This window comes from Rousettus aegyptiacus, unplaced genomic scaffold (assembly GCF_014176215.1).
Source record: "Rousettus aegyptiacus isolate mRouAeg1 unplaced genomic scaffold, mRouAeg1.p scaffold_m13_p_2, whole genome shotgun sequence".
NCBI classification, from domain to species: Eukaryota; Metazoa; Chordata; class Mammalia; order Chiroptera; family Pteropodidae; genus Rousettus; species Rousettus aegyptiacus.
In genome coordinates, this window is record NW_023416295.1 from 96,298,106 (window position 1) to 96,320,719 (window position 22,614).

General features: G+C 45.0%; 1 protein-coding gene across 3 annotated transcripts in view; it reads left to right on the forward strand.

Annotated features, from left to right (window-relative positions):
• The window catches only part of TSPAN9 (tetraspanin 9), a 187,161-nt gene that overhangs the window by 21,461 nt on the left and 143,086 nt on the right, over window positions 1-22,614 (forward strand). The window contains exon 2 of one of the 3 annotated variants that reach the window (XM_016130117.2): window positions 2,808-2,904. The exons of the other annotated variants lie outside the window; for them this stretch is intronic. The gene's annotated coding sequence lies outside the window, so the exon portion shown is untranslated. The remainder of the gene's footprint in view (window positions 1-2,807; window positions 2,905-22,614) is intronic. 3 annotated transcript variants of the gene reach the window in all.

A 22,614-nucleotide genomic window follows, 5' to 3' on the forward strand; every position in this document is an offset into this window, starting at 1 on the left:
CTCTGTTACTTAGAGACCTGGACTTTGTGCTCCTGACTGAGGCCCATTGCCCTGAGGTGGCAGCAGGAGACCACTGCAGATGGTCTTCCCCTCCTTGGAGACAGAACTTCCCTCTCTTTCTGAGTGAAGTCTGGCCCAGAATGTCCTGTATTTGATCTACCTTTTCTTCCAAGTAGCTCGGATCACTTTCAGAATGTCACTTCCATAATCCTCATATTTATCGCTCTCCGAGGAAGTAAGGAAGATTTTTCCTTGTCTTTAAGAAACCTGCTGCAGGGTAAAAGGCTGGAGGTAGAAAGTGAGACAAGACTGGAGCGAGAGAGGGAACCCAGAGGCCCAGGCCCGGGTGCAGCTCTCCTTGAGTGGGGCCAGGAGGGGAGAGGTGAAGAGGTGGGACACTGGGGCTTCTGGATTTGTGTTTACCACGTGCTGCGGTGTCTGGACTGTGGGAGGTGAAGGAGTGGTACCCCCTGCCCTTACTGGGAGCTGTTTCAAGTTGCCCTGGTGGTCCACATCCACCCCCCCCCCTCTCTCTCACACACACACACACACACATACACACACTTCATGTTCATGTACACTCTTATGTTCTCACACAGCTTGCTCACAGACTTGCATCCTCACTCCCGCACATGCACACAGAATGCATAGTCTCTCTTGCTTGTTCACACTTTTCTGTTTCCACACCTGCTTGCTCACACATACACTCGCCTCTACTCTCCGCCTCACATATGCACATTAACCATTGCACGTATACTCACTCTTATACACAGACTTAAGCACATGCTGTTCACACTCGCATTCTCACACATGTGCATGCTTGCTCATGTGCTTGCTTAGTTCACCCACTCACACGGTCTTCTATACCCACAGTGTGCTGCGTCTGGGGTGCATGTGTCAGAGATGGGCATTCCCAGCTGGCAGTTGCCCTGGCATGAGTTTGTGACAGCAATGCCGTCTCCACAGCACCAGCCTTTAGCCTGCCCCACCCCCTGCCTCAGCTTACCCCTCCTGTATAGTAAAGAACAGTGAGAACTTGGAGAGACTGACAACACACACATGGTTCAGGTTCTGAGAGCCACAGAATGGGAGGCGTTGTATCTGTGAAATGTGAAATGAGCAAAGCAGGGACCCAGCGGTGGGAAGCAGGGAGATTCCTAAAAAGAGAGAGGGCAGCACCTCTGGCTGGGCTACCTGGCTGTGTTGTGCCAGCCTGGGCCCTGGTTCTGGGAGCTGGAGCTCAGTGCTCTCCCCTGACCTTGAACATATACCATCAGCAGAGCCACACCTTGGCAGGGCCTTGGGGAGGACTATGCATTGTTCAACAGCAGTGCGTAAAAGGACCATTTTGGGAAGGAAAGGCTCCTTCTTGGCTGCTCAGATTGCAGCGGGTTACCAGCCACAGAAGCCAAGCAAATAGGCCCTGACTTTATTTCTGTTTCAGAAACCTCACTGCCACTGCCGAAGCTACCACTACTGAACAGGAGATCATATATCGGGGCTGTGGGAATCCAGTTAGACTTGAGCTGCCAGCCACGTCCTTCCAGGGGTGGGGAAAGGAGGCACTGAGGGGTGGAGGTGCTATCTGGAAAGCTGCCTCCATATATTTGAGTTAGAGTGGTGGAGGGGCCAGACCATTATTCATCCTTGGCTGTTTCTTCTTACCTTGAAATTCAGCAAGTGAAAATCTGTTTGGAAACCTGAGGTTAGCCTGGCAGGACTGTTAAAGGGTGGGAGGTGGTCTGGAGACATGAATTGTATTCTCAGTGGTTTGGCTGATGGAGCCTTTATTTTCAGTCTCAGCCTGAGGTCTTTCTGAGTTTAAAGCTCTGGCTTTCACAGGGGGTGGTGGGAGAGGGGGAGGAGGCTCAAGTGCAGAGGACTTCCTTGCCCCAGCCCATCCCCCAGATCCCAGGTGCCCTTTATCTGGGGCCTCTGCATGCTTGATGTTAGTTAGGTCTGGTTTCCTGTTTCGGGCACTGGCTTCATGGTAGCCTCTGCCCTGTGGGGCTGTCGGATTGCTCCAGGGACCCTTAGATCATATCCAGAGCTAGCCTTCTGCCTCCATGTCCCCATTCTTCATGCTCAGATTCATTGTATTTTGATTTGTTTATCACCTTGCTCTAGAGAAGATGATTAAAATAAACCCAGATACCTGTTAATATCACTGGTGCCACTTGGGCGTGGATTCGTTTGTTCCTGGCTTCAGTTTCACCTGTCAGCTAGGATTCTTGTCTGTGGCCAGCAGATTGATGGATTGTGACCCATCCTCAAGCCTTTGCACATATTCCTGCTGCCTGGAACTTCGCCATGCTGTATATCCTTTATTTATCCTTGAAGATTCAGTCTAGATGTCGTTTTTCTTCACTAAGCACTCCTTGCTCCCCTTTGTTGGACTGGGTGCGTTTCATATGTAACACCTTGTGCTGAAGCCGTTGAGAGGCGTAAGACACTCTGTACCCTTGAGTCAGGTGGAGTAGCCTGTGAGTATCCTGGCCCCGAGGACGCAGTGCGGGAAAGGCACCAGAGGTAGTGCATTGTAGGACACAGGAGGCGCTTTATAAATGTTGGCTTTGCAAATCTGAAGAAGTATCCATTCTGCACTCACACCGTGTTGATATTTTGGTTCGGTGTAGGAGTCTAGGCTAGGGATCTTTCTCTGTGCAAAGCATTGCTAAATTTTCTTTTGAATTCCAGAGTTGCCGTCGAGAAGTCTAATGCCATTTTGATTTTAACCATTTGTAGATAACGTGATTTTTCTCTTTGGAATCTCCAGTGTCCTGTGTAACAGTCTTCTCTCTGTCTAGTGTTCTGAAATTTCACAAGTGACATGCCTTGTGGATGTACTTTCATCCAGTGCACTGTGGAACCTTTCAGTCTTGAACCACACATTATTTTGTTCTGGTAAGTTTTCTTGAATTACTTCACTGATAATTTGTTCCTGCCATTGTCTTTCTTCTTTCCTCTGAAATTCCTATAATTTGAATATTGAATCTCCCGGATTGGTCCTATAATTTTATAATCTTTTCTCCCCCATGTCCTGCCCCGTTTCTGGAGATTTTTTTTTTTTTTTTTTTAGCTTTCTTTTGGCCTTCTTTTGAGGTTTTCCTTTTAGTTAGCATATTTTTTAATTTCTAAGAGTTCTTGTGTTTTCTAAATATACCTTTTAAAAAAATAGCATCCTGTTTTGGTTTCATGGATGCACTCCCTCTTGTTTCTCTGAGGCTATTAATGATAGCTTTATTTTTGGGAGGAAAGGTTATTTCTCATCATTTCCTATAGTATGTGTGTGCATGTGCGTGCGTGCACTTTTTCTCTGTCTTTCCTGTGACAGGTTTTCTCTAGAAGTTCAGTGGTCTTTGGTGGTCTGGTTGTATTTACGTGGGGGTATTAAGCTGTGTGTGTGTGTGTGTGTGTGTGTGTGTGTGTGTGTGTGTGTGTGTGAGAGAGAGAGAGAGAGAGAGAGAGAGAGAGAGACAGACAGACAGACAGACAGACACCTGGGAGGCCTGTTTTATTTAGGAACCTATTAAGTTAGTGTCTTAGTATTTTCTCTTGAGCCGTGAAGATACCCTGAAGAAGAATCTCTTAATCTACCTGGACAGGTCTAAGGCTGCCCCTTGTGCCCAGGAACCTAGTAGGGAGAGGGCCGAGATCTGGGCTTCCTGTCCTTTAAGTTAACCTCAGGTTCAGTGTGGCGCCCTGGACTTCCCTGTGCTCAGTTTCCCCAGCCCATAGGCCTTCTATTTTACCCTTTCCAAAGCACAAACCCCCAGGATGGGAAGGGAGAGTCACCTGCCTGACGAAGGTCGGGCTTGGGACTCTTTCTAAAGCTGACTTTAATCAGGCCCCCTGGCAGCCCCACCTGCTGCCATGCTAAGCCTTCTGGGGGCTCTGGGATGCTACTGCTTCCTTAGGTTTCTTATGTCAATTAACACTTGTCCTTCTACCCTCCAGTCTCTAAAATTCTGTTATCATCATCTCCCCTTCTGCTCTCTTTGAAATTGTGGGTTTATGCTTTCAAAGCCTCTTTCTTCTTGTGTTTGTGTGTGTGTGTGTGGGGGGGGTGGTTGTTGGGCAGCCAAGGTGAGTGTGGGTGTGCTCCCTGAGAGCTTTAGCTGGAATGTAGTTGTTGTTTAGTTACCCCATTGTTGTTTTTAGCAGACAGTGAGTACGTTTCTTTTGCTTTTGTGGGAAAGGAATGAAGGATGGTTTCATTATGTAAGTTCTTTGCAGAGTCCCAGTAACCAGAACTGTGCCTGTTATATATGAGATCCTCATAACTGCTGGCAGAATAAATGAATGAATAAATAAACTGCAAATAGACTTGGAATTATGGAAACAGAAGTACAGTTCACCCAGGTTCCAACTCTGTTCTGATATGTAAGCCACTGAGTGTAATGCTGAACTTGTTAAATATACAATTGTTTAACACAGGTGATATTGGTGGGGACACAACTTTTTTCTCATTAAACTTGTTTTCTCTGGCTATAGCGAGCATGTGTTACTTCTATGGTTTTTGAAGAGGAATTAAATGAATACGAATAAGAACGCATCTGGTTTAGAAAGGAAGCACCAGCACAGGCACAGTCTACTGCTTTTACAACTGTTCACAGGTCCCTCTCTGGCTTAGTTTTTTGCTCTGTAGAACAAGTGGTTGGACCCGAAGCATCTAAGGTTTCATCTGAGTGCCAGCCCTGTGATTCCACTATTGTCCTCTCTTGTTTGTATTACAATAGTCTAAGTCTCTTGTGGAAAAGAACTGCCTCACTCCCTACCCCACTTTTTTGACCTAGAATGACTTTCGTCCGCTCTGAGTCCTTTTAGTCCTTCAGTATGGAATGTGAATCCCGGTTCCTTCATGAGCATGCCCCAACTGCCCCAGGATATGCCATTCTCTCCCCCTCCAGCCGCCTTTGGCATTTTCCATTTTCAAGTGGGCAGAAAGGAGCGTAGACCTTGAAGCCCAGTGATGTTAGTTTGAATTTTAATTCTGCTGCTTATTCACTGTGTGATTGTGGACAGACAACTTACCTAGTCTCTCTGAGCCTCAGTTTCTTCATCTGTTAAGAGGGAATTAACAGATAAAAGTTACCTCATGGGGTTTATATGAAAATTAAATGAGATAGCTGTTTAAAACTCTTCTAATGCATGATACAAAATAGACCCATAACACAAGGTGATGGTAATAATCAACATTTATGTGCCTTAACTTATTTACCTGAGAAGTAGATACTTTTACTATTTTTATTTTACCAATGAAGTATGACTGAGCCATAAGGAAATACCTTGCCCAAGGTTATAAATCAAGGAATTTAGGTTTTAAATTTTCCGTAAGTGTGTTGTGTTTGCATTTATTCCATAAATATTTATTAGAGAACTGACTCTATGTCAGGTCGTGGTGCTGGGGATACAGCAGTGATAAAAACAAAGTTCCTGCCCCATAAGGCTTATATTCTATGAACAAGCAAATCCTTGTATAATGGGTAGAGTTAAGTGCGATGGAGAAAATTAAGCAAGGTTAAGGGCATAGGGAATGCCTAGGCATGAGAGAGGTTGGGGGAGAGAGGGAGAAAGGAGATGGGGTGGGAAGAGGGGGGAGAAGGAAAGAGGGTGAATGAGTTATTTTGTGTGGAGTGGGTAGGGAAATAAGTTACATTTGATAGAGACCTCAAGGAATCAAGGGACCAGTCTTCTGGGCGACCCGAGGAAGCACATTCCGGGCACTGGGAACAGAGAATGCCATTATGTTTGAGTAGCAGAGCCGAGGAGGACTTGAGAGCTTGTCTCCTCAACTGCCTCTTTCCTCTTCGAAGTCAGAGATTGCATCTTTTTCTCATTTTGTGTCCTGTGTGAGAAACATTTTTCAGTTGATCAGCTCTCCCACCTCTGTCTTCTTAGGTCATCGAGCAGAGGGTTTGTACACACTGAGCACTGTCAGGTGGCCCTTAGCCCCCTTCCCACAGTCTCCAGCGATGGGGCCTGGGGCTGTGGGGCAAGGGGTCGGCCAGGGGACTATAGACGGGGTGGGGGAGTCGGGGGGTAGAGGGATGGTGGGAGGAGAAGGAATGGGAGCCTGGCTACCCTGCGGACCCTGCCCTCCACTCTGCACTGCAGCCTTGGTGGCCTTTTTAGTTTTTCACCAGGCCATGTGCTCCCTACGCCCCATATCTCAGGGCCTTTGTAAATGTGGCTTCCTCCTGCATCTTCAGGTCTCAGAGTCAGGTCTATCTGCCAGGAAGCTTTCTCTGACCCCTGGCCCAGGTCAGTCCCTTGTTCTGTGCTCTCACAGTCTGTGGGTTCTTTCCCTCACAGCATTTCTTTCCATTTATAATTGTATCTCACCTGCGTGGTCCTCAGAGCCCAATTGTCTTCCTCACTGGTCTGTAAACTCCCCAAGGACAGAGAGAGACCCTGACTGTTCCTGTTCATCCCTTTCCTTCCCCTATAGCTCTAGCATCTAGCACAGAGGTTGGCGCATTGTGCCTGGTGGCTGGATTTGGCCTGTGGGCTCTAGTTTATTGACCCCTGACGTCGTGCATTCTACACTATGGCTTACAGTAGGTTCTCAATAAATATTGGTTGAATGAGTGAATCACATTTTGGATGTGGGCAAGAAGTAGTGAGTTTGTGAGCCGCTGTCTTCCCTCACTTAATTTCATAATCTCCATCCCTTATGACATTCCTTGTAATGTGTTAAAATTAAGGAAGATAGCTAACTAGATCTTTTTTTATAAACAGTTTTTTGTTGTGATATGATTCATGCACAATAAAATTCACCCACTTAAAGTATACATGTCAGTGGTTTTTAGCATAGTCTTAGTTGTATGAGGATCGCCACAATTTTAGTACATTTTTATCACCCCAAAAAGAAACACCTTACCCATTAGCAGTCACTGTCATCCTCCCAATATCTCCCCAACCCCAGCCTTAGACAACTATTAATCTACTTTGTGTCTCTGTAGATTTTCCTTTTCTGGATGTATTATATAAATGGAATCATGTAATATGTAGTCTTTTATGACTGACTTCTTTCACTAAACATAATGTTTTTAAGGTTAATCCATGTTGTAGCATACATCAGAATTTTATTCCTTTTTAAGGCTGAATAATATTCCATCGTATGAACATGCCACATTTGTTTGTTCATCAGTTGATAGACGTTAAGTTGTTTCCACCTTTTAATTGTCATGAATATTTTCCAAAGCCGCTGTGCCATCTTACATTCCCATCAGTATTGTTTGAGAGTTCCAGTTTTTCCATATTCTTGCAGACAACTTTTTATTTTTTGGACAACTCTTTCTGTCTTTTTGATTGGCCAACTAGTCCTTAAATAGACACACCTTTGGTTGCAGGATGGTGGGCTGAACTTGAACATCTAGATGAGTTTTGTTATTTTCTTTTGTAAGAGCAGTGCATGTTTATTTCAGCACATTTGGAAAATAAAACCCAATCCCTGTTAGTGGCGTACTTGTTGATTTGGTCACAGCCAGCTTACTCTTTAACAGGTCTCTGAAGATCAAAGCAGCTTGTGACAGTGAGCAATGTAGTGGGTCAGGATGCAGGCCCTGGGGTGCAGCCTGGCTTCACAGACCAGCTCTGCTGCCGCCGAGCTGCGTGGTCTTGCAAGATGCTGATACTCTCTAAGCCTTAGTTTTCTCAGGGGTAAAAGGGCAGAGCCCGAGAGAGCGAGCCTGCTCCCCCGTCCACATGACAACCCAGGAGTATTTGACAACAGCTATCCGTCCGTCTCGTCTCCACTTCCACCAGCTGTCTCTCAGATCACTTCATTTCTAGACCCCACCACCCCGCTGTCGCCTTTGGATGCGCTCCAGCTCGCTCGTTGTTTCCTGCACTTGGCCGGAGCCTTCCCTGTTGGAGATGTACGCAGAGTGCCAGAGTGAGTTGTAAGCCCTGGAGGTGACAAATCTTCACCTTTACAGGCAGGACATTTTTATGGAAGAAGGTGCTCAAGCAGGAAAGATAACTTCATTTTAAATTATGGAAAAAATAAAATTCTAGTGTCAGTCCGTCCAGTCTTCCCTCCTGCTTTCCAAGCTCTGTCTAGAAAGGCAGCACAGACTCTGCCTTTATGATTGGCTCCCTGGAGGGCATGGAGAGAAAGAGTTTGTGATTGGAGAGTCTGAGTTTTCCCCCTTTGTCACTTCCTGCCCTGATGGGGCCGAGAGCCACTGATAACGTTGCTTGGGCTCGGTTTTACAAGCTGCAGGAGGGAGATGGTGGCAAGCATCCCATTGATGAAAGCACTTCAGCGAAAACAACTCAGGGAAGGGAGAGGAATCAGCTTCATTTGCTTGTCTGGTTTTTGTATCCTGAGGCCTCTCTCCTATTGGTGGAAGAAATCCAAATATGTTTAGCAATCCCTCTGCTGCTGCCCATGGGGTAAAAGCCTTGTAGTTTTGTAATCTGGAGCAGTCCAGAAAGCCACATCAGGCCCGGCTCTGCCCTGAGGCAGGAATGGTGCCGGAGCCCACATTTTGGGCATTTCCCACTTCCTTAGCCTGATTCTTTGAAAGCCCATGCCTAATTCTTTTCTGTGTTCCAGGGTGATTTACATAACTTTATTCTGTGGTTGGTTACTCATTCAGAAATTCCCCTGTCCATCTGTTCTGGGGTTCTGAGTCGGTGGGAACAGAATATCACGGTAGAATTCTGGCCCCAGCCTCCTCCTGTATCTCATTCCAGCCTGGAGGAGGAGGCAGGAGGCCAAGGACAGAACATCTGTGGCACCCATCACGCAGATCTGAGTCCTTGGCTCCTGCAGTTGGAGGAAGCACCTTGGGAGGCAGGTGCCCAGGTACTGGAGCTTCAGGGCCTGACAGTTTGGCTGCCAGGCTGTCACCTCATGGCTTGGGAAGTGAAAGGGGCGGACCTGGAGGTGGAGGGGCTTGTGTGGTGAGAGGCAGCATAGGAAATTGTTAAGACCACATGTCCTGGTCCAGATCCTGACAGCCACTCCCAAGTCACATGGCACGACCTTCTGCAAGTTGTCAAAGACCCCTTTTGGTAAAATGAGGATAATCAAGCACCTATTTCATAAGGTTATTGTCAACATTAAGTGAGTCGATATATGAAAGGCATCTAGAAACTGCCTGGCAGTTCGTGGTGATGACAAGGATGATGGGGATGGTTAACCTATCTCTCCTAATGCATTAACTGATCCTTTCTTCTTCTTTTTTAAATGGAGCAGGGTACCTAGTTCCATTAATTGACACATATTTGAAAACTGATCTCAGCTCAACGCCACCGCATTTGCCCTTAGATCCCTTTGCACTTCTCTCTGCCTCTTCTGCCCAGCATGTCTTTACTACTCCCAGCCACCTAGTTGGGAACCAGCCATGAGCTGACTGCTAGGTAGTAGCAATCAAATTTCCTTGTCTCAGTTTCCTCATCTGTAACCTATGGGAAAACATTTACCCTCCCCTTTCTTCCTCCCAGTGTCCTCCAGGGATGTGAATAGTGTCAGATAACATCTGTTAAGCATGGCAAGCAGGTTACAAAGACAGAACTCGGTATGGGAGAGCTGAGGGCACAGGGCTGAGGGCTCAGGGGACTGGTCATCCTGGCCTCAGGAACCTCTGTGGTTTGGAGTAGGATGAAATGGAGCCGAGCACCCTCCTTCTGGGGTACTGCGAGCAGTTCCAGGGTGAGCAGACACATTCCCCTCAGGTTCTACTGCCCACAGGAGGTGGGGCGTAGTTTAGAAAGGCAGTCACGTAGGAATGTTCTCCAGGCATAGTACTCTCTGACTCAAGATGGACAAGGGCTAATCGTTTGCCCTCAGGATGCTTATAAAGGGGCAAAGGGTTTTTAAATATCAGGAAGAAAGTCTCAGTGACATAAATAACCAGTGCTCATTGTTTCCCTTTATGCTTCAGGTACTGTGTTAGGCATGCATTTTATAAAATGAGGAAAACAAGGCCCAGAGGGGCTCATTACTGCTGCGCCCCCCACCCCCAGTCATGCAATTGGATGTGCCAGAGAAGGGATTTAAACTCAAATCTGGGAATTCCAAAGTCTGTGTTATTTCCAGGTGGAGAAACCAGATTCTGAGCCCCACGAGGCCTGTTGGAGATCTCAAAACTCTCTTCTGACCTTCTGGAGTATTGTTGTGAAAGCCTCTCAACCTTGTGATGTTTGTATGTTCTTTTTTGTTCGAAATTGCAGCCTTCCCTCCCTCCCCCTTTCATCTCTGCTGGCCATGGCCCTGCAGGGCTGCGGGTTTAACCTGAGAACCTCCCCCAAGTGAACACACCCTACCTGCTTCTCCGCCTGCTGGAAATTCTATGCCTTCCTTCCCTGACTTCTTTCAGTTTACCCGTGTGATTTGGGGAGGACAGCAAGTCATTATTAGTGAGTGAGAGAAACCTGTGCTAAAGGTGTGGCTGACCTTGGGCTTTTGTTAGAAGTGTGGCTTTTCTAAGACCCCCCTTGGGGAGGTGAGATACTATGACAGTGTTTGCTATACCTTTGGAGGTGCTCCTAGGTGAGAAGATGGAATGCTGTGACTGAGACTGCCCTGTCACTGAAAGAGCATGGACCTGGCAGCAGGTGTCCCTGGAGTCTGGTGTTAGCGTGGACAGGCTGTGTGACTTTGGGCACATCACTCCCTGTCCTGGGCTTCTACCTTGCTGTGCCATGAGAGGTTTGTACCAGAAGGTTCTATGACTTAAGATGCCTACCTCCTTTAGGAAACAGAGCCCAAGCTCCTCCTCTCTTCCTTTTCCCTGTTGCCTCTTTAAAACTAAGGTTTACTTTTCAGCTCTTTTTAGTAGAAAAGCTTTAATATATGCTGTGGAAAGACCCAGGAGATATTCCAGGGCCATACCCACTAAGACATCAAGGTCAGAAAGTTTTCTAGTTAGAACAAGTTCAAACAGGTTACCCCTGGGGCCTCAGGACAGAATACAACCTTGACTGCTCATTTACCTCAGGGAACACAGTTAAGTGCTTAGGGACCTGGCTGGAAACCTGGCAGGACCTTGCACACTCAGCCTAATTAGCACCCTTGTGTGGCAGAAACCCAGCAGGCCAGCTGGTCCAGAGCACGCTCAGCCTGGGGAGCCTGGTCCTACCAGGGGCTACAGCCTTCCTTCCCAGCCTACTGTCATTCAGCTATGCCCTGTCCTTCAGCTGCTCCAGCCCACACTGGCCCCAAGTATATTTTCTGGCTTTCTGCCTGCCTTCTTTTGCTCAGGCCTCCCCTGCCCACTCCTTATCCTCTCTACCTGTCGATGTCACCCCCATGCTTTTGTGCCTAGTCTTCCCTTACTACTCAGACTGAGCTGAGAGAGGTGAAGGGACTGAGTTTGGCCCAGGGCCCAGCCCAGGGAACACACTCAATACGAGCTGGAAGGCAGGGCAGTGTCGGGGGAGGGGCATCGCCAGGACCACTCCCTCAGCTCTACACTGAGGGGGCCGGGTCACATGCCTGGTGTGAGGCTGAGTTCTGCGGGCGTGGCAGAGGTGTGGACACCACGCTCGCCTTGGGGAGCAGTCCCCAACGGTTGCTGAGACCAGCACTGGTGAGGGAAAATTGAAGGGTGATCTGTAACTGGGAGAGGTGACTTGGTTTGTGGGACTGAGGGGAGAGTCCGGGCTCTGGGTCCAACCCGACTCTAGCCACTGGCTTATCTAAAGCTGATGTGTCTGTCAGTCAGTCTGAGGATCTCTGCGAGGTTTTCATTAGAAAGAGAAGGTCGGGTTGACCTCCCTCAAGGCCCTTTCAGCTCTGCCTAGTTAACAGCCCCGATTTCTAGTGTCAAGACAGCCCGATGCCCTGACAGGCTTAATCCCGGCTAATCCTCTCAACCCCAGGCTCTTTTATTTGCCCTCATTTTACAGATGAGGAATCTAAGGTGGGAGTTGAGGCTGCAATCCAGTGGTCCTGGGTTAGATCCAGTCCGCAGATGTATTTTGTCTAGGCCTAGTTGATGTTTTATTAGAGCCCACATTTAAACATTGAAGAGATTTCACCAAAATAGAGATTTCTGGCTTTTTTATTGTTGAAAGGTTTAGTTACATTGAGCCCACACTGCCCACTGGCACTTACTGGCTGGATCTGAGTCTCAGCCACAAGCTTCAGATGCGATTTGTACTTCTCTGACCCCTAAGTCTTGACACAGTGTGGGATGTGCCTGTAAACCAGCTGGTGTCACTTATTTACATTTTCTATCTGCCTTCTGTAGGTGTTTGAGTTTGCGAACCTTCATTTAAGGATGCACTGTAACATACATCATGCAGGTCACACAGCTACTCTGTTAGAAGCCAGAAGTCAAACTTGTCTCACTCGCTGACTTTTAACCGTGACCCCCCTTGCTGCTTTTCTGAGTTATTTCTAAATCCCAGGGGGGATTCTTGGGCCCTCTGTTGGAGCATAGGAGACCCTCATCATATCTGAAGGCGAGGAAGTTGGCAAGATCCCCGTTTCTGAGAGAAGAAAGCCTCCTGCCCGAGTGCACTATTGCAGGGAGGTGACACCCACCGCTCATGTTTTAGTCCAGGGAAGAGCCGTCTCCTTGCCATATGGTATGTCCTCTTCAAATTAATTCAGTGTAATTATTTTTTTTCTACTGCCTGTTTTCTTGCACCCTGTCTTCTATTTACAGGTGGATTGAACTCAGGAAATCTACTTCTTTGCCCCTAAGGAGAGCTGCCAAAATGCCACACAAAGAGTTTGTATTTTGCCCCAGGCAAATAGAGGCAGGAACTAGGGATGTCTGTTCAGATCGTGGATGCCTCGGGGTTGGTTGGGGTCTCTGAGGGCCAGGCAGGCCGGATGCTGGGCCTCCCAAATGGTGTGGCGGAGAGCCCTGGTGGAGGTTGAAGTTTCCTGCACTTGGTCTTGGTCTCTCCAGCTGTTTCCTCCTGATAGAGCAGTTGGACAATGCTATAGTGACTCAACTCCCAGCATCATGGATGAACAATAACAAATTTGTCCAGGGTCAGCTAGGGAGTGGTGGCTGTACCACTTAGTCACTTGCTTCCAGGCTCCCAGGTGGGAGGAGCCAGTGGCACCTTGAACAGTTTCCCTGCTTGCTCTTTGTGCCCCAAAGTCCTGTCCTGGTTGGTTGATTTTAGGCTGTCGCTCTTTGGTTTCTCTAAGCTTGTCCTCACTCCTTTGTACACAGCTGATCCAGAGCTTCTGTGGCTCCATGCTGACCAGCTGTGTTTCTGTCATCCAAGTCAAGCTTTGCCAGACCTCCTTTACTCTTCGTTTGAGGTTCAGTGGGTTTGGCGCAGTCCCTGAAGGTTCTGAGTCTCTTACCCAGGCATTCAGGACCTGGATGAGCTTCAAAAAGACAGCTGTATGATTCTTTAATCTCCTCCAGTGGGTAGAGGATTAAGCGATTTTTTGGTGGGTTTGTTGTTATGTATTCTGATTTTTTCCATGAGTTGTCTAATTTAGTCCTCCCAGTAACTTTCTTAGAGAGGCATCATTACCCCCATTTTATGGATGAGGCATCTGAGACACCTTGAATAATATCTCAGATCCTTCTCACTTCAAAGTCCTGTGACATATGACTTCCTAGGCAGAGACATGGGGTGTATGAAAGAGTTGAGAACCAAAGATGGAAGATGAGGGTTTGGAAAGAAGCTGTGCCAAGATGCAGAGGTGACTGGGGCCATGTCCCTGCACTCCTGGAGTTTACAGCAATGTGAAGGAAACTGCCGTGTTTCTCAGCTAACTCTGATGCAAGACACAGTGTGATTGGTGCTAACAGTGGGGCTGCCAGAGTGACCTGGAACCACATTTTCATCTGGTATATGAGCAGCTAGCTAAAGAGATGCTTTAAAACAGAAGTGGGAAATTCCTAGCCCACAGGACTGATTCAGCTGTCAGCATGATTGAAACTGGTCCGTGTAGAAAATACCAAGATATAGTGCCATTTTTGTCTAGAGTTGAAAAAATGCAACATTGCTTATAATTATTTTTAGTCTGGTTACTGGGAAATTTATATCAAGAGCTTGAGAAATATTCATTTTCTCTGACTCAGTAATTCTGTTCCTCGAAATTTATACTATGGAAGTAATCATATATGTATATGTGCATATATGTATATCTTCATTTTAGCGTTATTTATAACAATTAAAAATTAGAAACTTACCAAATGTCCAGCAGTAGAAGATTAATTATGTACATTTTGATACAGTCATCTGATGGCCTATTAAAAAAAATCATGTCTTCAAAAATGACGTATAGTGACTCAAGATAATACTTATGAAGATTGTCAAGTAAATATTATAAGATACAAAACTGTATACTATAAGTTCTAATTTTTAAAAATGTAAGTAAAAAAGACTAAGGAAATATACCCCAAATCATAATGATGGTAGTGATTAATGATTTTTTTCTTTTTTAATGTTCTGTAGTTTCTAAAATTTCTTCAGTGACAATAACAACAGCAGCAGCAACATCTCAGGAGGGCAAGTTGTTTATTGCATGGATACGATGCCACCTCGCCCTGTGAAATGAGGTCTCCAGCCCTTTCCAGAGCATGGCGTTAGTTGTATACGGGAGAGTGGTTCCTCTGCCTTTGAGTTCCCGCTTTCTTTCCTTTTCTGTCACATTCTACCCACTTCAGTTTTCTCCCTTAATTGGCCATAAATTTACAACTGAAGAATGATTTTTCAAAATACGTATATTTTTATTGGGTGTGTTTCCTGAACACTGTGACAAGAGAGACGTTTTGTGTTTCTCACTCTAAAAAAAACCACTTAATATTAAGTTCCTTTCCACTCTCGTGATCCCAATTGATTTTTTCTCTTCGTCATTCAGATGGCCTTTGTCAGACAGAGGAATTTTCTGCCCCTGCCTTAAATGGCCTCTGAAGGCTCAATTTAAAATGATATCTTGTTGGTTTGTTAGGAAAACCAATCCTGGCTGGCTTCACCAGAGGAATGGTTGAGAGGGAAGTTTGCTGTTCTAACAAAGTTCTGTGGCTGACAATGAGTTTGAAGTTGATCCCCAAGTGAGCTCAGAAAACACTTGTGATGCTAACTCAAGAACAGCCTTTCTGAGGTGAAGGGATTAAGAGGTACAAATCGGCAGTTACAGAATAGTCATGGGGATATAGAGTACAGCATGGGGAATAGAGTCAATAATATTGTAATAACTATGAATGGTATCAAGGGGGTCCTTGACTTATTGAGGGGGATTACTTCATCAATTATATACATTTTAAATCACTGTATGGTACACTTGAATCTAATGTAATATTGAATATTCAACTGTAATTGAAAAATGAAAAATTTTAGAAAAAGAAAAAGAAAGCATGCTCAATATAATAAATGCAGAGAAGTAAAGAGAACAAGGTAAAACTATCCTGTAATCACACCACTCAAAGAGTTGCTATCTGGATGTTTAAATGTTCACATTTTCTGTGTTTGAATATAATCACATATGTACATTTTTACAAAAATAAGATCATATGCCATATTCCATTTATTTTTTTTCACTTAACATTGTTTGTTGAAAACATCTCTCATGTCAGTAAATATTTTTCTATCATTTCAAAAATGCGTTTTGTGAATATTGATCAGAACTTAGCATATCACCTGCCATTTAAGCTTCTACATATGTCGTTTGGATAAATACTGGCCTTTGTGGCAAAATTCACTCTCCAAAATGAGACTTTCTTTGAGTTGTATTCAAGAGTACAAAGAAAATGGTATCCTATAGTGGGTTTTGGATCAGAGAGATTCAGATCTTGGCTCACTAGCGTAGTCGTTGTGAACACTTCTCATAACTTCTTGGAGTCTCACTTTCCTCCCTCTGTATAATGGGTGTAATGTTAAAACCTCATGGAGACGTTTTATGGATTAACTAAGATAATGCTTATAAAATGCTTTATAAAGGATCACTAAATGTACAGCTAGTATTAAAATGGCAATATTGTTATTTCTGGAGAGGCTCCCCCATTTTTTTGGTTCACAACTTGGTGCGGGTGGCTTACTGAGCCAGGGATGTGAGTTCAGTGGTCCATCACCTTGGCCATCCGGAGCTCTGACCTCTTTCTTTCCCCTACCTCCACCTTTAGGGCCCTAGTACTCCTCCCTTTGGATCTGCAAACACAAAAGGGCTCATCTCACCTACCTTCTTGGCTATTCACACTTAGTGGGGAATAAGCTTTAAAAACAGGGAAGGCCTGTTTTCAGATCATCTTCAAGGGGACCTTAAACACAAAAGGCCGAATTTCCACATCCCCCCAAGAATTGCCTTCTTCTCCCTTGCACACCCCAGTAAAACCGTTTGTGTTGCCACTCTGTTTCTCACTGGTTAGAACAAAGACAAAAAGACTTTAAAGTTCAGTGGTTATCACTATCACTACCGGCATTTTTTTTCCTTAAAAATTTTTTTATTGTGGCAAAAATATATGACATTTATTATTTTAACGATTTTTAAGTGTAAACGTTCAGTAGTGTATTAGTCAGTGTTCTCCAGAGAAATAGAACCAATGGGAGATACACACATACATTTTATAAAATAAGGATTTTTTTTTTTTTTTTAATGAGGAATTGGCTCATGCAATCATGGAGGCTAAGGAGTCTTATCTGCCATTTTGCAAGCTGAGGATTTAGGTGGTTTAAATCAGTCTGATTCCAAAGGCCTGAGATCCAGGGGAGCTGTTGGTGTAAGTTCTAGTCCAAGGGTAGGAGATGAGATGGGATGTCCCAGCTCAAGAAGAGAGCGAAAGAATTTGTTCTTTTTCTGCTTTTTTGTCCTAGTCTGGCCTCAGCTGATTGGACGATGCCCACCCACATTGGGGAGTGCCATCTGCTTTATACTGAATCCACCAATTCAAATGCTGAACTCTTCCAAAAACACCCTCACAGACACACCAGAAATAATGTTTAATCTGGGCACCCCATGGCCAGTCAAGTCGGCACATAAAATTTACCCTCACAAGTGTCATGAAGTACGTTCACATTATTGTCTAACTGTCACCACCATCTGTCACCAGAACTTTTTCATCATTCCAAACTGAACCTCTGTACCCATTCAACACGAACTCCCCATTCTCCCCTCTAACCAGTCCTTGGTAATCACCATTCTACTTACTGTCTCTATGAATCTAACTACTCTAGGTACCTCGTATAAGTAGAATCATATAGCATTTGTCCTTTTATGACTGGCTCATTTCACTTAGCATTCTGCCCTCGAGGTTCATTCATGTTGTAGCATGTGTCAGAACTTCATTCTTTTTTTTTTTTTAGGTTGAATAATATATCCCATTGTATGCATAAGTCATATGTTGTTTATCCATTCATCTGTTGGAACTTTGGGTTTATTTCTGCCTTTTGGCTATTGTGTATTATCCTATTTTAAAATTAAAATCCCATCATCCTACTTTTGAGTTATTCTAGTGGTTCTCCAGCACTGTTCATGCATGCGCATGTGCGTATACACTCACGACTTTGCATAATTGAAGTGATAGATGCATACCTTTCATAATAATACATGTATATTCATAGGTAATTTTCCTGTGCATTAGATCCATTTATCTGTTTCCCTCATCAGGCTGTAAATGCTCTGAGGCCAGGAACTGTGTGTAGTAATTCCTTTTACTAGCTCCTGAGAGTCTGTTTTAGGAAGTGGTAAAGGATTTTGGTTAAGAGTGTGGGTTCTGAGGTTAGACCACATGGATTTGTATCCCAATTCTACCACATACTAATTTGTCATTGCACAGGTCACTTAACTCTTAAGCACTCAGTTTGTTCGCATTTGAAATGGTGATGATGATAAGAACCACCACATAGGGTTATAATGGAAATTAAATGAGAGAATCCATACATAGGGTTTAACAGAGTGATATATCATAAGCCCGGAGTGTTAGCCTAAGAAAAAATTAAGATGTCAACATTCCATTCAGAATTTGCCTCTTCTGTCTTCATAGTTTCTTTGTGAGATGATCAGAGAGGAAGATAAGTGGCTTTTACCTTGGATTGGAGTCCTAGGGTCATAGGTGAAGCCAGGCAGAGCCAGGCAGAGTTAGAGCCCTGCTTACAGCTGGTCCCTACTTTCCCCCACTGCCCCTGCCCTTGTTCAGGTGGTATGCCAACTGAGCACCCCAGGCCCTGGGTCTCCTTTGAGACCCTCCGTGCAGCCCCTTGCCTGAATGGGCTGCTTGATCAGTGGCAGCTAGGGGAGGCCTTGGGCACCACATCAACTCTGGCTCCTTCGGACGGTGCTGTTGGGGTGGCCAGTGGGTCATTACACAGCTACTTGGCTCCCCTAGGTTGCAGTAGAGCACATCAGTGTGTGTCTGTGGCTGGCCATGCCCCACCAGCTTGGAGAACTTCCACCCCTCTTGCTCAACAGAGCCAGCGTACCAGCAGGATCTGGCTGAGCATTTGGCAGCCGCTTGAAGTGGCCTGTGGTTTCTTCCTAAAGCTGGTTGAGCTGATGAAAACAGAAATTCTTCCTTTTTTTTTTTTTTATTTAACAAAAATTTTCCAAATATTTACTGGGTCCTATCATAATTTCTTTTTAGAATCAGCTTCTAGCTTCACCTTTCTGGCAGTCAGGAAGTTCTGCTGTGTGACTGTGTGGGATTAATTTTCTGCCCTTGAGAGACTTCTCTTAAAGCAGAAGGTAGAACTGGGCAGATAGAGTCCAAAGACAGTCCCCCCTCAAGTCAGATGAGAGGGCTTTTTGAGATTGGCACTTGGGACGGGCCTGTCGCATGATGGCTAAGTGGGCACTTACTACCTTTGTGACCTTGAGCAGGCTGCTCTACATCTTTCAGCTTCAGCATCCTCATCAGTGAGATGAGGATAATGATAGTGTCTGCCCCGCAGAGATGTGAGGATTCAGTGAGATAATCTCTGGAAAATGCTTAGCGTAAGTGTCTGGCACACATGGGAATGCTCTGAAAATGTAAGTTACTTCTATTTTTATTGGCAAACTTTGTTTTTACTATTCCCAGCCATCCATTTCTCTACACCTTTTCTCTTTTTTGGCAACCTTGATTCTTCTAGGATCCCAATGTCCTTGAATTGCTCCCTTCTCTCTTGTAGTGAAGCCCACTTTTGGGAAAAGGCCTCATATTGTACTCACATCAGATTTCAAGGGCAGAAGCTTCAAGGTCATCTGAGCCAGTCCCCATCTGATACCTGTCCTTCCCAAGCGAGGCCTTTGCTTGTCATCACCTCTTCTCCTCCTTCGAAAGGGAGATCTCTACCTGCTGTGATAGTTTATCTTTGTAATTTTCTCCATTTTTGGAAAAGAAAAGGAACCGAATGTTTATAGAACCCTTTATGTGCCAGGAGCTGCTAGGCACATTCATTATTTTGTTGCCCCAACAGGCCTTGGAGTCTGTTGATAGTGTTATTCTAATTTGTGCAGAGGACGAAACTGAGGCACAGGAAGGCTGAGTAAATAGCCAAAAGTCACATGGAAGAAAGATGATAGTGGGACTAAATTAATCTCAGACTTTGTGAAACTATAGTCATGCTCTCTGCATGGCTTAGAGAAGGCTTAGAGAAGGTAGGGATCTGGCCCACGGTCACACAGTGAATGTAGTGGCCAGTAGCACAGATGCTCAGGTCCTCCACTAACTGTGTGACATGGGCCAGTCCCTACCTTCACTTAAGCCTCCATTTTTTCACCTGAAAATGGAGATAATGGTAGTATCTGATACTGATAAAGTCATTGGCACAGTTCCTGGCACATGGTGATATGGGGGAACCGTTAGCTCTCAAGCATGCAGTCCTGTTGGAGTTTGACAGGCAGGAGGCTCCTTCTGTCCTCCAGCCACTTCTGGATAGGATATTTGACATCAGGTATTATGTCCCTGCCAAAGTCCTCTCCTGTTTTTACAGCATTGTTTTTAAAATTGTGATTAATACGCATAACATAAAAATTGTGATTAATACACATAAAATAAAATTTACCATTTTAACCATTTAAAGTATACAATTCATTGACATTAGGTACATTCATTGTATTGTAAAACCATAACTGCTACCTAGTTCCATAACTTTTTCATTGCCCCAGACAGAAACTTTGCACCCCTTAGATATCATCCCTCAGCCCCCTTGCACCGCAGCCCCTGGCAACCACTAATCTGATTTCTGTGGATTTGCCTATTCTGGACATTTTGTATAAATAAAATCATACAGTATGTATAAATAAAATCATACAGTATGTACCCTTTTGTGTCTAGAATATTTCAGAATATTTCATCTGTGTTGTAGCATGTCTCAGTACTTTATTCCTTTTTATGGCTTAAATAATATTCCGTGATATGTACATACCATATTTTGTTTATCCAATTATCTGCCAATGGACATTTAGGTTTCTACATTTGATTATTGTGAATAGACCTGCTATGAACATTCATGCACAAATTTTTGTTTAGACACCTGTTTTTAATTCTTTTTGGCTAATACCTAGTAGTGGAATTGCTGGATTACATGATAACTTTATGTTTAACATTTTGGGGCTCCGCCAAACTTGTATTCTATAGTGGCTTCACCATTTTACATCCCTAACAGCAATGTCTGAGAGTTCCAGTGTCTCTCCGTTCTTGCCAACACTTGTTATATTCCATTTAAAAAGAATTAAACAAAATTATGACCTTCCTTCCTAATGGCCAAGAAGTGGTATCTCACTGTGGTCTTGATCTGCATTTCCCTGATGACTAATGACATTGAACATTCTCCTTCAGTTTTAACATTCCCACTTTCTCTTGACCCAGTTCTCCAGTCTTTCACCATTCTATTCATGCTTTGTAAAATGTGGCCTCATTTGTGCAGATCCTGTTTAAAATGCTCAGATTCCAAGGCAGGCTTCCAGTTAGGTTGGGACCAGCCTGGCGTGGGAGACTCTCACTTCACCAGTTCTAGATATGCTACTTTCTTTTATCCAGTCTCCTCTCGATGGTGACATCCCTGCCTCCAGCCTGGGGAGCTCCTCAGATTCTGTTTCTTTTATTCCAGGTGGTCACAGTTGTTTCAGCCTTGTCCTGTGCACTTCTGGTCAGCTGGTACTCTCTTCCCACCTGAGTCGGGGCGAGGACAGATGCCGCCCTAAAGGCTGGCACAGAACTCTTCTTCATCCCCTTTGGCTGTTATTAATCCCGCAGGTTATTGCTGCCCACAGCCCGAATGTCCCCACCTTGTTCACGGGATTATCCTGAGAGCCTTGTTTCCCAGAGACCAGTAAACTCGTTTCCTCCTCGTTTGACTTGAAGGCACCCTTTTGCATCTCTTGGGTGGGTTTATGATTTCAGTCCTATTTCTGACCAGGAATCAAAGACTGCCCCTCAGTACAGGAATTTCAGGCATGAATGAGCAGATGGATGAGGTATTTTGGGGGGCAGAGAGTTTGTCTCTGTGCTCCAGAAACCACTCCACCATCTGCCTCTGTGCAAGAGACCCCACCCATCCCAGAAAAGATGCGGGCTCATTTCCTGCTCTAGGGCCCTGTCCTCTGAGACCTGCCTGCCTCCCCATGCACTTTCCTTATAAGAACAGGGTTTGGTTGTCCGCCATTGATCCATCCACGTAAAGTGTTGACTTTAAAATAATGACTCATTTTCTTTTACGAAAATGCAATTGCTACAAAAAATAAAATAACAAAAGTAATAGAGTAAAACGTGAGAGACCCTATCTGCACACCCATCCCCTAAGCCCTATGCCCTTCCCTGGGGGGAATCACAGGCAAAACCTGGTGCAGGTTCTGGATCCTTCCAGCCCTCTCAGTCCAGTGCACTCATTTATTTCACTCTCATCAAAGGGCAGCTCCAGAATAAATAACACCATCAAACTGAGTGTGTCAAGCCAAATGAGTTCAGATGTGCCCCACAACGATGCTTCTTGAAAGCTGGACAAGCAGTTGGCTTTTTATCCTCAGCTGGCTGTGACTCTGGTGTGTGGACTTGAATGACGGGTACCTGGGAAGGAAAACCTTCATGAGAAAAGTGGAGGATCTCAAGAATTGGATACCATAAAAATGCATGGCAAAGGGTGGGAGAAGAAACTACCATCATGATCACCCGCCACCACACAAGTGTAAGTGGTAGATACCTGGGTTCCATTCCAAGCTCAGCACTTACTGGCTGTGTCACGTTGTGTGAGTGTAGGTTACTGAACCTCTCTGGGTCTCCATTTTTTCAATTGTGGAGAGTCAACTCGTAGGGTTGTTACAAGGGGTTACTACATTAAACAGTGCCTGCCGAAAGTACGATGTTAGGGTTAGGCGCTCTGTCCTTGCTGTGTGTCAGGTGCAGGGCTAATGCTTTCCTTTCTGCTTTGCCTGTGTCAGCTCGGCATCTTTCCTTGGCTTTCCTCCTTAGCCTTTCTCTGTATGGCTAGAGCAGAGCTAAGCAAGTCTTACTGTTAAAAATAGCTACCTCATCACCAGCACGGGATATTTAGTGTGTTTTTACTGTATAAATAAATGATTGATGGGTTGAGGCTCCCCCTGCCCCCCACCAAGGTGTCAGTATTATGGGAACAGTTACACAATTAGCTGTTATTGGTCATTGGCACATTAATATGAATTAATGTCATAGATAGTTTGATCTGTAAGGCAGTCATCAACACATTAGTATGAATTAGTGTCACAGCTAGTTTGACCTGTAAGAG